Source organism: Arvicanthis niloticus, chromosome 18, assembly GCF_011762505.2.
Source record: "Arvicanthis niloticus isolate mArvNil1 chromosome 18, mArvNil1.pat.X, whole genome shotgun sequence".
NCBI classification, from domain to species: domain Eukaryota; kingdom Metazoa; phylum Chordata; class Mammalia; order Rodentia; family Muridae; genus Arvicanthis; species Arvicanthis niloticus.
In genome coordinates this window covers 37644735-37658701 of record NC_047675.1, presented here as the reverse complement: position 1 = coordinate 37658701, position 13967 = coordinate 37644735, and the positions used below count along the sequence as shown (strand labels likewise).

Below are 13967 nucleotides of genomic sequence, written 5' to 3'. Positions count from 1 at the left end.
TGCTCTTAATTACTGAGCCATCTCTCCAGCCCTCCCACCCCCAGAAAATATTCCAAGATGCAAGAAGCATATAGAACACCAAATAGATGGGCCGGAAAAGGAAGTCTGCTTGCCACATAATAAGCAAAACACTAAACATACAGAACAAATAAAGAATATTCAAAGCTACAAGGGGACAAGAACAAGTAACATATAAAGGAAGACCTATTAGAATTAGACCCAACTTCTTCTCAATTGAGACTCTAAATGCCAGAAGGACCTGGACAAATGTCCTGCAGACTCTAAGAGACCAGATGCTAACCCAGGCTACTATGCCCAACAAAACTTTCAACTAACAAAATGGAGAAAACATTTCATGATAAAATCAAATTTAAATAATATCTATCTACAGATCCAACCCTACATAGGATAGTAGAAAGAAAACTCCAACCCAAGGAACTTAACCATATCCATGATAATCTCATACCAGCAAAGGCAGAAGTGGGAAGCACACACATTGCTACTACCACCACCAACAAAATAACAAGAATTAATCATGAGTCGGTGATCTCTCTCAATTCCCCAATAAAAAGATATAGACTAACAGAAAGGATGCAAAAACAGGATCCACTCTTCTGCTGGATACAAGAAACACACCTCAAAATCAAGCGTTGACATCACCTCAGAGTAAAGGGTTGGAAAAAAGACTTTTCTAACAAATGAAGCCAAGAAGTAAGCTAGTGTAGCCATTCTAATATCTAACAGAATAGACTTCTACCCCAAATGAATCAAAAGGACACTACATACTCAAAGCAAAAATCACCAAAACGGTGTGCCAATTCTTAACACTTATGCCCCAAACACAAAGGTAGAGGTGACCAAGCCTCTGCTGGGAAAGGTGCAAGAGTGTAATGCAGACTGCTCTCTAAGGCAAGGCATGAGCATTAGGTCCCACATGGCAAGGACCTGTGTGGATATTCACAGCATCTCCTGACCTTTCTTGAGGAATCGATTGGCTCACCTTTGCCTTGGTTTTTTTTTTTTTTTTTTTTTTGTTTTTTTTTTTTTCTTTATTTCTTTCATTATTTTTTTTTTTTTTTTTTTTTTTTTTTTGAGACAGGGTTTCTCTGTGTAGCCCTTGGCTGTCCTGAAACTCACTCTGTAGACCAGGCTGGCCTCGAACTCAGAAATCCTCTGCCTCTGCCTCCCAAGCACTGGGATTAAAGGCGTGCGCCACCACTGCAGGGCCACCTTTGCCTTGTGTTTGCATTCTTGGCTTTGCTAGTGAAGTCTTCACTTTTACTTTGTCTGTGACAGATGTTATCCCAAAATCAGAAAAAGGAAGCTTGTACTGTGAATTATTCTTGTTTGTCTCTGAGCATCAGGAGAGTGGAGCCAATAACTACTCTGTCTGCTAATGATGGTGATGTGGTTGAGTCAACACAAGGCCCTGGTCTGGGTACATCAGCTAAAGCTCAGATATTTTCTTCTGCTGGGAACTTAGTTCTGACAACAATCTGCCCACTGACTTGTCCAAACAACAGCTAGATGATTATTAAAAGGTTAGAAAGGGCCGGGCAGTGGTGGCACACGCCTTTAATCCCAGTGCTTGGGAGGCAGAGGCAGAGGATTTCTGAGTTCGAGGCCAGCCTGGTCTACAGAGTGAGTTCCAGGACAGCCAGGGCTACACAGAGAAACCCTGTCTCGGGGAAAAAAAAAAAAATCAATAGCCCTGTGATATACAAATGACAAATAAACCAAGAAAGAAATCAGGGAGACATTATCCTTCACAATAGCCACAGACAATATAAAACATCTTGGGGTAACTCTAACCAAGCAAGTGAAAGACTTCAAGTAAAAAACTTCAAGTCTTTGAAGAAAAAAAATGAAGAAGATACCAGAAGATGGAAAGATCTCCCATGCTCATGGACTGATGGAATTAACATAGTAAAAATGGCCATCCTACCAAAAACAATATACAGATTCAAGGTAATCCCCACCAAAATTCCAACATAATTCTTTTTGTTTTATTTTGTTTGAGACAAATTAAGCCTGGCTGTCCTGACTGGCTCTGTAAACCAAGCTGGCCTTGAACTCACAGATGTACACCTGACTCTTTAATCTGGGCCCTGATGCCTTCACACCTTGGTTTTGCACTAACATCAGGAACCTACATTTTAGCATGTAGAGTATTGGTTGCTTTTCTCATTAATGTAACTACCTGACAAAAGCAACTTAAAGAAGGGTTTACCTGGGCTCACATTTTGGTACAGGCCATCATGACAGAAAAGTCATGGTAGCAGGAGCATGAGGCAACTGATAATCTAGAATCAAAACCCCACCTACCTTTCTTCTGCCCAACTATAGGCATCTTTATTCAACCAATAGTTTTAAATTAAGGACTAAGGTTTACTTGGTGAACAGGCAGATTTTCTGAGGCAACCAGGGCCAGTACTTAGCATTATAATACATAGCAAAAGACCAAACCTCAACAGTCTAGTTGGCGGTATTAACTAGAACAAGTCTACCACTTGTCAACCCAACAAACATATTGTAAGCCACACCTTCTGACTCTTGTCCCTATAGGCTTGTGGCCATTTCTTGATATAAAATGCATTCATTCAGTCCACCTTCAGGGCTAAATGGCATCTCCGACTGTCTATTTGAAGGATCCTAGTACAGTATTATCATCTGATCACACTGATGGCTGTCAAGGTTGATGGAATTCACTTCTGGATTCATCATTCACACCCGAGGGCAGTGCCAGAGGAAGAAAACCCCTTGAAGACCCACTGATGGACTATTCAGTGAGACCTACTAAAGCTACGACTGGCCAAATCTTGATTCTTTTCTGTTGGGTTTTCAAGTCCCTGTCTAGCCCCAACTTTTATCACCTTAAGGTTTATGACTGGGAAGTACTGAACACTCAAACAAGTTCCATTATAACCAGGGTGCTCAGTGTACCCTAATGAGTCATCTAGCTTTAAGCCCATCTCTGTGCATTATTGGAAACTATAGGGCCAGCCCCAGTGTCTCATTATCCTGGGCCTCAGGAGCTAGAACTACCTGGTATAGTTGTAGAGACTTGGAGTTTGAAAGGTCTTTATGGGGATCATCTTTTTATGCATGTCCTGTGAATCGAACTGTGAGCAAAATGGTATCACTGTAAAAACTGGGGTGTGAGACTTGGTCTTCCTGGTCCCAAGACAATGATCCTTACATCTCCACTACCATAGAGGCCGACAGAATTTGCAAGGCTCCCAGTTACTGTAAGCCTATAACCATAACCTTAAAAACTTGGGATGTGTTCCCTCCAGGAGACATCTGGGACAAAGGACAGAACTGGGGTGTCAGAAAATATCAGACAGGCCGAGACCTGGGACTGAATCTAATATCCAAAGACAGCCCTTTAGGCTGTTCCCTAACCCAAATAGGCCAACTAGGAAGATCTTCATCCACTGGCTACCCAGACCAAAACTAGAGTCTGTGCCCCTGGCAACCCCAGAACCAGAGGCTGACAGCCATAAATCAGGGCCTGGAGGTCAGATTCCTGTGTCAGAATTGTCACCTGTTGAACAAGAACTTAAAGAACCCCTATTTGACACCCTGACTGCTACCTTTGCTTAACCTAAACATGATTCATCCACAACTTAAAGGAAAGATTGCTGGCTTTGCTTACATTTAAGACCTGCTTATTAAATGGGGATAGCAACTTTAGTCACTCTTGGGCCCAATATAACTAACATCCCGCAAATTCCTTCACACCAGATGGCCAAAAACTGCCCATGGGTCGGGCAGTGGTGGTGCACACCTTTAATCCCAGCACTTGGGAGGCAGAGGCAGGTGGATTTCTGAGTTCGAGGCCAGCCTGGTCTACAGAGTGAGTTCCAGGTCAGCCAGGGCTATACAGAGAAACTCTGTCTCAAAAAACAAAAACCAAACAAACAAACAAAAAACTGCCCATGGTCCTCATGCTTCCCTCATACTAGAGGATGTGCAAGGACAGGGAACATGCCTCATTGATTCTGCACCCCTGGACAGGCAAAGCTGGCTAAAACGCCCCACTACTACTTGGTTTGCATGCACCTTTGGCATCACCGATTGCCTGTCTGCTGTTGGAGATTGGTTCTAATGCTTTGATTCAATTGGGACTCTGCATGTCCAGATGCTGAAGGTCACTGTCCCCAACTGGGTTTTTTTGTTGTTGTTGTTTTTGTTTTAGGAGACAGGGTTTCCAAGTGCTGGGATTAAAGGCGTGCACCACCACTGCCCAGCTCCAACTGGCTTTTGATCAATAAAGATGGCAACAGCCAATGGCTGGGCACAGGCCACTTAAGAGTTGCACAGGTAGGACAGAGAAGAACAGAGAGAATCGCCATGACTCAGGGTAGAAGGATGGGATGCAGGAGTGACAGGAGATAAAGCCAACCAGCCATGTGAGATTTCAGGTAAGTGGTCACTGGCCACATCCCCATTGGGCCTGGGGTACCAAGGGAAGGTTTAGGAGTGCCCTGTGCCCTCCCCCACAGCCTTGAGCAGGCCTGAACTAGCTACCACAGTAGACCAAAACAATTAGACATAGGAGGCATTGCCTCCTGCAGACCTGCAGTCTGCTACAGGAGCTAGAATGGGCTGCCTGCTGAGCTTGCCTTGACCCCTGAGTTTACCTTGACCCTTCCGGCTGCTATCCCCTCACCCAGCCACTTAGCTGAAACAAAGAAAAGACTGGGGGGGGGGGGGAAAGGGGCTTTCCCCTATATATGTGAAAGCAAAATATTAAACTTTGAGCCTTGATCAGAATACGTTGTCTTGGCCCCATGTTTTCTCTCGACCTCCATTCCCCTTTCATTCCTAGCCTTCCTTTCAGGTGAACCCGGTTACCCGTAGCTGCTGGCGGCTAGAGTGCCCAGCCTTTGAGGTAGTCAAGGCATTTTAAAAATAAGCTTGTGTGTGTGTGTGTGTGTGTGTGTGTGTGTGTGTGTGTGTGTGTCTGTCTGTCTGTCTGTCTGTCTGTCTTTCATTCATGGATCCACAGATAGCTTCTGGGCACAAAGTGGTTTAGCAAACACTCCTGCTACAACCTGCTCATCATTTTTCTTACCCCAGGCAAAAGGATAAAGACCTGGGACACCTGCATTTCACAATCCAACTAGAGAACCAGACGGACTCTACAGCTGAAGTAACCCTTCAGAACAGAAGATTAGAGTTACTATTCTACAGAAAACGGGACTCTGCATGGCTGTGGAAGAGGCTTGTTGTTTCTATGTTAGTCACTCTGGAGTCATCAGGGATGCTTGAGCCAAGGTCAAACAAAATCTAATATAGAGAGAGCAAGAAAGACAATGGTCCTAGAACTGTTTCCAAAACGTGTTTAATTGGCCTCCCAGGCTAAAAAACTCTATTATGGCCCTCGTTGGTCCTCTGACTCTTCTGTTTTCACCGCTCCTCCTAGGATGCAGAAGCAACACCCTCATTAACCTCATTCAAGAACGAAGAGGATCTATTAAACTTATGGTCATGAGAACACAATATAACCCTTTGTATACAGAAGATGATCAACGATTTGATCTACTCACATAAAAACAGGGTGTAGGGGATGAAAGATGATGCCTGGAGTGAGTGCTGCCCTCTATGCCAGCCACCCATTTGCTAGGGCTTGAATATCATTTAAGGTCAAGCCAAGAGCACAGCTGTGTTCTGTTTCTTTTATTCTCCAATTCCTTCCATGTTCCAACCACAGAAACCATGACTCATTTCTTACTCCCTGATCCCAGAAACCTATTATTAAGAAGCCAACCTGCTATCGTTCCCTTTCCTGTAATATTAGATGGCCCACCTGCTTATGGTTTTGATCTGTCTCACCCATGTTGAATGTGGATTTTGAGCTTAAGACCTGTTCAATCAGAAGAGTGGGGGTAGCAATATCAGCTCCCAAGTCCGTGCTGCATCCCTGGATGGTTTGTTGTTCAAATCAACAAAGTTGCTCTGGTTAAGAAAACTTGGTGTGGCCGGGCAGTGGTGACCCACACCTTTAATCCCAGCACTTGGGAGGCAGACGCAGGCGGATTTCTGAGTTCGAGGCCAGCCTGGTCTACAGAGTGAGTTCCAGGACAGCCAAGGCTACTCAGAGAAACCCTGTCTCGAAAAAAAAAAAAAAAAGAAAGAAAGAAAGAAAGAAAGAAAGAAAGAAAAGAAAACTTGTTGTGTCCTGGGGTTTTTGCCAGACCCCACAACATGCCCAGCATCTGACTTGTGATGATATCACCCAGGCTCCAAACTCACTCCTACCCCTGCAGCTCTGCCACCTGCAGCTCATGTAGCTCCTGTCTCAGACCAGCTCAACTCCATGCATACAACTTTCTTCAGCTGAGTCCCTCAATCCTGCCATCTCCAACATCCTGGGATCTTCACTGCAGCTCAAACTTCACCTTTGTGTGCCAGGGGGTGCAATACAGAAGCTGCCAACATGACTGCACCGTTATCAGGGGAAAGTTTTTATCGTGCATAAGAGAGAAAATACACAGAGGCATCTGGAGGAGTCTAGAGAAGAGAGAAAGAGAAACAGACTGGACACGGGCAGGGCTATCTGTGGGGGAAGAAGGAACAGCAAGGGACAGAGAACAAAGAGAGCATAATGAGAATAGCAGGGGCAGGGGAATCCTGCCAACATAAAAAGAAGAAAGAGCTGAGGTCGCAGAGGTAGAACTGACAAACACGGAGGGCTGGTTGCACATACCCATTCACAAATAAAACTCAGCTTGGGCACCTAGACATGCCCCAGTGCCTCAGCTGAGCTCTAAAACTACTCCCAGCCCTGTGTCTGGGAGGAAGGGAACCTGGGACGGTGAGAAGGGTGAGGACACTAAGATGGACTATGCAGCATATAACAGGCACTTATGATAGATACTGAGGGGGCCTGGAGGCCATCATGGGCTTTGATAAGCTGACAGGTGCCACAGGTAGCCATATGTCCCCTTTGCCATAGGGAGGAGAAATTACTTTTGGCAGATGGGAACCAGTTTCACAAGTTCCTGAGAAATACTGGCTTTTATCTAACTGCCAGAAATCCTCCTATAGTCCAGGCTGAGCTCATTTTTGGCTGTTTGGACAATCTTTTAGAGGCTTGGAGTTTCCTTTGGACCCAACAACCTTCACCGTTCCCCACAGTGGCCACTCTGCTCGGCCTCAGCAGCTTTCTACAAACTTGGCAGGAACCTCCTTGAACCCCTTACTCTTGCATCTACTTACTGTACCTATACCACCATGCCAAAACTTGCTTCCATCTGGAGATGTAGCTTGGTTCCCTTGGGCCATTCTTGGGTTAGCCAGTCTGCCCTCCAAGCTTATCCTGGAGGAGACACCTCCCCAGGTGGTGGTTTTCAAACAGAGGACTCCTTCAGTGGCCTCTTTAATTTAGGCTTTCTTCTTTTAAGTGAATGTGCTTTGTTAAACTTAGGGAGGAACTTTGTCCCTGGAGCATTTTCCCTATTGTCTCAGTGCAGAGCAGGCCTCCTTTAAATGATGCTAATGTCTAACAACTGTAGCTGTCTTCTCAGCATCTGCCTTGCAGCCTACAACTTTATACTCCCTCCCTTTCCCAAACAACCACATGGCTTTGTTCTCTCTCTCTCTCTCTCTCTCTCTCTCTCTCTCTCTCTCTCTCTCTCTCTCTCTCTCTCTCTCTCTCTCTCTCTCTCCCCCGCCCCCAGGTCCTCTGGAAGAGCAGTCAGTGTCTGCATCACTAATCCACTAATCCCCCTTTTCTGCCCCCATCCTGTCTTCAGATGTCCACCACACAAATCAGTCCATTATTGTTGAATTCAGCCTCACTCAAATTCTTGGGAGATCCACAGAAAGCACCCCAGTTCTCCACCAGAATAGGATATGAATGGCCTCTAGCCCCAGTTCAGAGAAGTCCTTGCCTCCCCTCCCTCTGAAACCTCAGTAGCTAGCTGCCTTCTCTATCTGTGTTTCTCTCTCTCTAAGATTTATTTTTGTATATGTGTGTGTATCTATAAGTGTATGCCATCTATGTGTGGGTGCCTAAAGAGGCCAGAAGAGGGTGTTGGACTCCCTGGAGCTGGGGCCATAGGTGGCTGTAAGTCACCCAACATAGTTGCTAGTAACTGAACTGTATCCTCAGCAAAAGCAGGAAACACTCTGAACTGCTGAGCCATCTCTCCAGCTCCTTAAATTTCTCTTGGTGTTATGGTCTTAATTCCCACCAGAATGGCCCACTATGTTCTAGTTACAGCATTTTAGGTTTTCTAACCCAACATTCCAAACTCTTCCACATCCCTCCCAGAAAACCTAAGACCTAAGTACTAAGTCCAAAGACCTAAGAACCACCTGGTCCAGTTTTTTTTTTTTTTTGCTTAAGGGTGAAGCATCAAAGCGTATGCCTGACAGTCCCCCAAAGATAAAGGAATACCTCTGGCTACGCAACAGAAGATTAACAGCATCACACCCAGCTATGACGCTCCTAACCTCACCTTAAAAGCCTGCCAATCTTAAAGTATGCTATCTCTCTCCTTGGGACAGAAAAAGCAGAATGTGGAAGGGGGAACTGAGAAGACCAGGGCACAGGAAGTGCCACGGCACTTCCGACCTCACACGCCCTGTCTATCGCGTGTCTATCTCTCCTGCCCTAACTGAATGTCTACAACTTGAGCGAGTAAGTTTTACCCAAGTGTGTGTCTTTGCTAATACACGCCCATATGTAGATCCAGAAAGAAGGGCTACTAATGGCCAAAAGCTGCCCCATAAAACTGAGGATCTGACATTTTCATGCTACAAGCACTGATGCTATTACTGACTGGTTAAGATCACTAAAAAGACAGTTCTTTCACAAGCAAGGGAAAATACCCAGGCAGAGAAGGCCACCAAGTGGGCAATTTGGACAGCTGAACCAGATAAAATACTGAAAATATTATCTGTCGTAATAGACCAGTCTCTGAGGCAAGATCCCTGCTTCCCACCGTAACTCTGACCAAAACAAGTGGTTCTTAAAAGACAAAATACAAACGGCCAATGGAAAAATGTTCAACCTCACAGGCCACCAGAGATATGCAAACCAAAACTACACTGAGATGCTACAGCACCTTAGTGAGAATGGCAGTCATTAAAAACAAGCAAATAAAACTAGGAAATACTGGCAGGAGGGTAGACAAGTGAAACCACCCGCTGCCAGTGGGGATGCACTAGTTCAGCCACTATGGAAGTCAGTATAGAGCCTTCTCCAGAGACTGATGATAGATCTTCCATGACTCAGTTACACTATTCCTAGATTTTTTTTTTTTTTTTTTTTTTACCTAAAGATTCTTCGTATCACAGAGACACTTGCACATTAATGGTTTTTTGGTTGTTTTTTGTTCCCCCAGCATTATTTACAAACAGCTAAGCTATGGAACCAAGGTGTGTAAGTAACATCAGAAGAGTGGATAAAGAAAACATGACATATACAATGGAATTCTTAACGTCTTCGTGTGCACGTGTGCACACACGTACACGTGGAGGTCAGAGAACAACTTTCAGGAGTCAGTCCTCCAGTTCTCCAGTTCTCTCCTCCTGCTATACAGGGCTCAAACTCAGATTTTCAGTATCGGCTGGACATGCCTTTACACACTGAGCCTTCTTGCTAGCCCCACAATGGGATTTTTTTTTTTTTTCAGCTATAAAGAAGAATGAAGTTATGTCATTTGCAGGAAACGGGATACAACTGGATATCATCATATTAAACAAATTACTCTAAAAAAGAAACATGTTTTCTGACTTGTGGTTCTTGGATTTTTATATAGATGCATAAAATCATGTGTAGAAGCGAAACTAGGAAGACAAAGGGACTAGCAGGAGGGGAGGATTAAGCAGAGGCGACAGTACGATATATATTGCGTAAGGGGCAGCATGACAGAGTTCCTGCCTCTGGATCATCACCAGGCTTTGGATCCTGTGTGCTGATGCTTGCTTGCCGTGGTTGCCCTGAAGCTGACCGCTGCTGTCTCTTTATTTTACTTTCAGTTTCTCTTTCTGGGGAATATACCTCCCCCATTACTCAGAGCTAATCACTCCATAATAAATGAAATAGATATGGTTCATAGGGATGGGGGTGGTCATGGGGCTGTGGGGGACCAGGGACAAACAGGCCTTCTGCTTGGACCTTAGGGCCATGGGAAAGGATCCAGACAACATAACTACAGAGGCCATAAAAACCTAGATGGTCTTTTGTAAAAACCACTCATTATGTGACTTGGCCTTAAACTTGGAATTATATGAGAAGACACATGTACCCTCTGGTCCAATGACTGCTGCATTAATTAGCCAGGGTAAACTTGGGGACATCAAGGATAGAGAGTTAAAGTGTCTCAAAAAAAAAAAAAAAAAAAAAAAAAAAAAAAAAGGCATGGACAGAACAAGAGGGATCTGTAAAAAACAAGCAAATGACAGATGGTTTATCCTATAGTAGGAAGGCTTGTGTATGATCCAGAAACAAACAGTATTAGAAGGAGAGTTTGGCTTAATGGGAAAGGCTTGTGAATTAACTGTTTATGGAGAGACTGTCAATCTTGGACATGAGGCCATGGAATCTCTAGGATAAGGAAACAAAGATTAGAGAATTAAAAGATGATGTACACGCATATAAAACATGACTACCTCATTCTCCTTGCAACTTGAAGGATTGGAGAGGGCAATGCCTGGAGAGAGACTGGAGAGGGCTAGCTGCTTTACTTGTAGAAATTTTAAAACTTTGTAAGAAGTCATTTTAACCTCAGTCATCTGTCACCTTTCTGTTCTCATATGAAAACAGCCACTGTAATGACTGTCCGATGTACCAGGAAACTGCAAAAGCTTTGCCCAGCTGCTCGTGAAGAACAGACTGTGTTCAAGCAATAAGGAAATATAAGAAATCCAAGAGCTGTGTGCCCTGCTGCCCGTGAAAAGCACACTGTGTTTAAGCGATAAGGAAATGTACTTTTGCTCTATGTTTAGTTTTTATTTCAAAGAATCGCGGCTTGGGGGTAATGATTCGTTAGGGATTATTGGAATTTATGTAACCACGGATTTTTTTTTTTTTTTTTTTTTTTTTTTAGAAATTGATTAACAGTGGTAAAAAGATCTAGTGAATGTAACTTTAGTAAATAAAAGGCTGGGTTCAGTTTCTCTGACCAGATCGAGCAACAAGAGAACCCATGAACTGACAGCTTGCATCCACTACTGACTCATATTATTGAATCTACCACTCACGCCTTTCTGAGGGCCATCCTCACGCTGAGGCTGGACCTCGGCAACATAGCTGCATGAAAACTTTAAGAAATAAATAAAAAGCACAACTCTAATCAGGAAAATAAGAGGTAAAGCTGAGTGTGTACAGATTTCGAATTCGAGGCCAGCCTGGGCTACATGGCAAGCTCCAAGTGTACCCAAGCTACCTAGAAAAGCCAATGTTAGAAAAAAAAGAAAAGAAAAATCTGTTCATACTGATGCTCAAATCGGAAGTAACGGGATAGACGTGATAATTCCGTGACAATATAACTCGAAACAACAGGCACCATGAACCAAGGAGGTTCCAGGAGCCGGCTAAGCCGTCGTGGGGGCGTGGCTAGCCGACTGGGCCCCGCCCTCACACCCTCGTGGAGGGTCAAACGCGCGCCCGCCAGGCTTCCGGACTCGCTCCCGCGCGGCCTGAGCCCCGCGACGGTCAGCAGTGGCGCGTCTCCTGACAAAGGGAGGCTGGAGCCCGGGAACTGCCCGTCCTCCTCCGACCCCACACGCGCCGACCGGGAGCAGCCCATAGGGACTGACTCTCAGAAGAGCTCGAGGCCCGACTCTGTGCCCAGGGGTCGCCGCGGTCCGCAAGGCGCCAAAGTTGGGGCTCCCACCCCGGCGCAGACGCGACGCTCCTCCGGGGCCCGCGCATCCCGGCCTTGCAGACATACCTGGAGGGGTTTAGCCTCCACTCGCGGTTCCGGGTCACGAGGCTCGCGGAGAAGGGGGCTCTGTCACCCACTCGCGACTGCAGGTGGGGGAAGGGCGCCCGCTAGCTCTTTTGCGCAAGCGTGCAGCTTGTGAAGAGGGCGGCAGTTCCCAGAGTCCTCGGAGCAGTGACGCGAGTTTTAGGACTACAATTCCCATATGCCTCTGAGCTGCGCTGCTAGGAACTCTGGGAAGCCTACGCATTGTTGGTTAGGGACCGTTTTTTTCCAAGTTAACAGAGTCAGAGTTGTGTTGTGGTCTCAGATATGGTTGTGAGCGCGCAGTCTCTCTCATCTTTCTGTGCTATTAAAAACCTGGACTTGAAAATTTCACGAGTAACTGATTAAAACGTTCAACAACAAAATATGTACGTTTAAGCAAATATCAACCTTAATCTCAACCACGTTGGAAACACACACCTTTTTGGGCGTGGTAGTGCACGCCTTGAATCCAAGCTAGTCGGGAAGTAGAAGCTGGCAGATCCCTGGGAGTTGGAGAATATGATCTCAGCCCAGACAAGGCTACAAAGTGAGACCCTGTATTACACCCACCCGAACACAAACCACACCACCACCATCATCACCACCACCACCACCATTTTCCTTAACCTCTAGGCTCTACAGTTATTTTTGGAAGCACTGTTGTTGGTTTAAGACAGGGTCTTGTCATCAAGCCTAGGCTGGCTTCAAACTAATGTTCTTCCTGTTTCAGCTCCCTACCTACTGGGATTACAGTGTTGGTTTCAGGGGAAGGGGAGGGAGCTAATAAACTCAACTTCAGATACAGAAGCATAAAAATGGAAGCTTTATTTTCTGTATGGGGCAGCCAGTTCTGAACCTCATCCCCGAGGGGAGACTGACTGTACAGCGTTTTTTGTAGGATGGGCCACAATATAAGTGTGTGTGTGTGTGTATCTCGAGGAGGTGGGAGAAGGCCAATTGACCAATCATATTTTGACACAAGGAGTTAAGGAAGTTAACATTAGTGACTGGGCCATTATTATCCTGGTCACCTGGTTTCAAGGTCCTGAGTCAGCTTTTGCAGTCAGGTCCCCTCCTGGACTCTGACCTGGAATTTAGAATGATAAGGGAACAAAGGAGTGGGAAAACAGCACGTAGTCACTTTAAATCATGACAGGAAATACACTTATTATTTGTGTACCTTAGTTAGATAACGGGATAATGGCAACCTACCTTTTAATACCCTTTACTGGTTAACACACAAACATGAAACACCTGAAGAAGCAGGATAGGGGTTGGTTCGGGGGCCTGGGAACATGAATTCAGTTTTGGCCCTGCCAACAGGATGGAACTTATTCCTGAGATGGCTGGACTCATGAAATGTCTCCTAACAGGCGAGTGGTACCATGCTCAGTATGATTTTATTTTAGTTTTGACCACGTCTATGAACACTGCATGTATATGGTAGGCATCCATACATATAGGCAAAACACTCGTGCACATAAAATCTTAAAACTTTGTCGTTGCTGATAATTTTAACTCTGCGTAAAGTATACACAAAACTGTTTCTGGGGCATGGGGGTTAGGAAGGAAAAAGATAGGGACAGAAGTGATCCCAGTGCTCAGAAGTAGAGTAGCAGGATTAGGTGTAGGTCAATCTGGACTATGGGAGACTGCCCCTCACATAGAAAGAAAAGAAATGTTTCCAGTTTGAGTGCAATAACCCTGTCATCACAGCACCTGGGAGGCCGAGGCAGGGTTATTGCTGTGTGATACCAACATGAGCTGCTACATGCTACATGTTGAGTTCTAGCCTGGGATATAGAGTTGAAGACCAATCTCAAAGCCAGGGCTGGAGCCTGATGCGGTGTGCTTGGCTTTAATCCCAGCTCTTGGGAGGCAGACACAGTTGAATCTCTGTGAATTTGATGCCATCCTAGATTACATAGTGAGTTCCAAGACAGCCAGAGCCATGTAGACTCTGTCTCAAAAAACAAAGCACCACCACCAACAAAAACAGGATGGAAAGGTGGTTCAGACGGTGAAGATGTTTGTCAA

General features: G+C 45.2%; 1 protein-coding gene across 3 annotated transcripts in view; it reads right to left on the bottom strand.

The window, feature by feature from the left end:
- Zfp1 (ZFP1 zinc finger protein) overlaps nucleotides 1–12063 on the bottom strand; it is a 32631-nt gene extending 20568 nt beyond the window's left edge. For all 3 annotated transcript variants that reach the window (XM_076915904.1, XM_076915905.1, XM_034522127.2), the window contains exon 1: nucleotides 11913–12063. The gene's annotated coding sequence lies outside the window, so the exon portion shown is untranslated. The remainder of the gene's footprint in view (nucleotides 1–11912) is intronic.
- Nucleotides 12064–13967: the final 1904 nt, after the last annotated feature.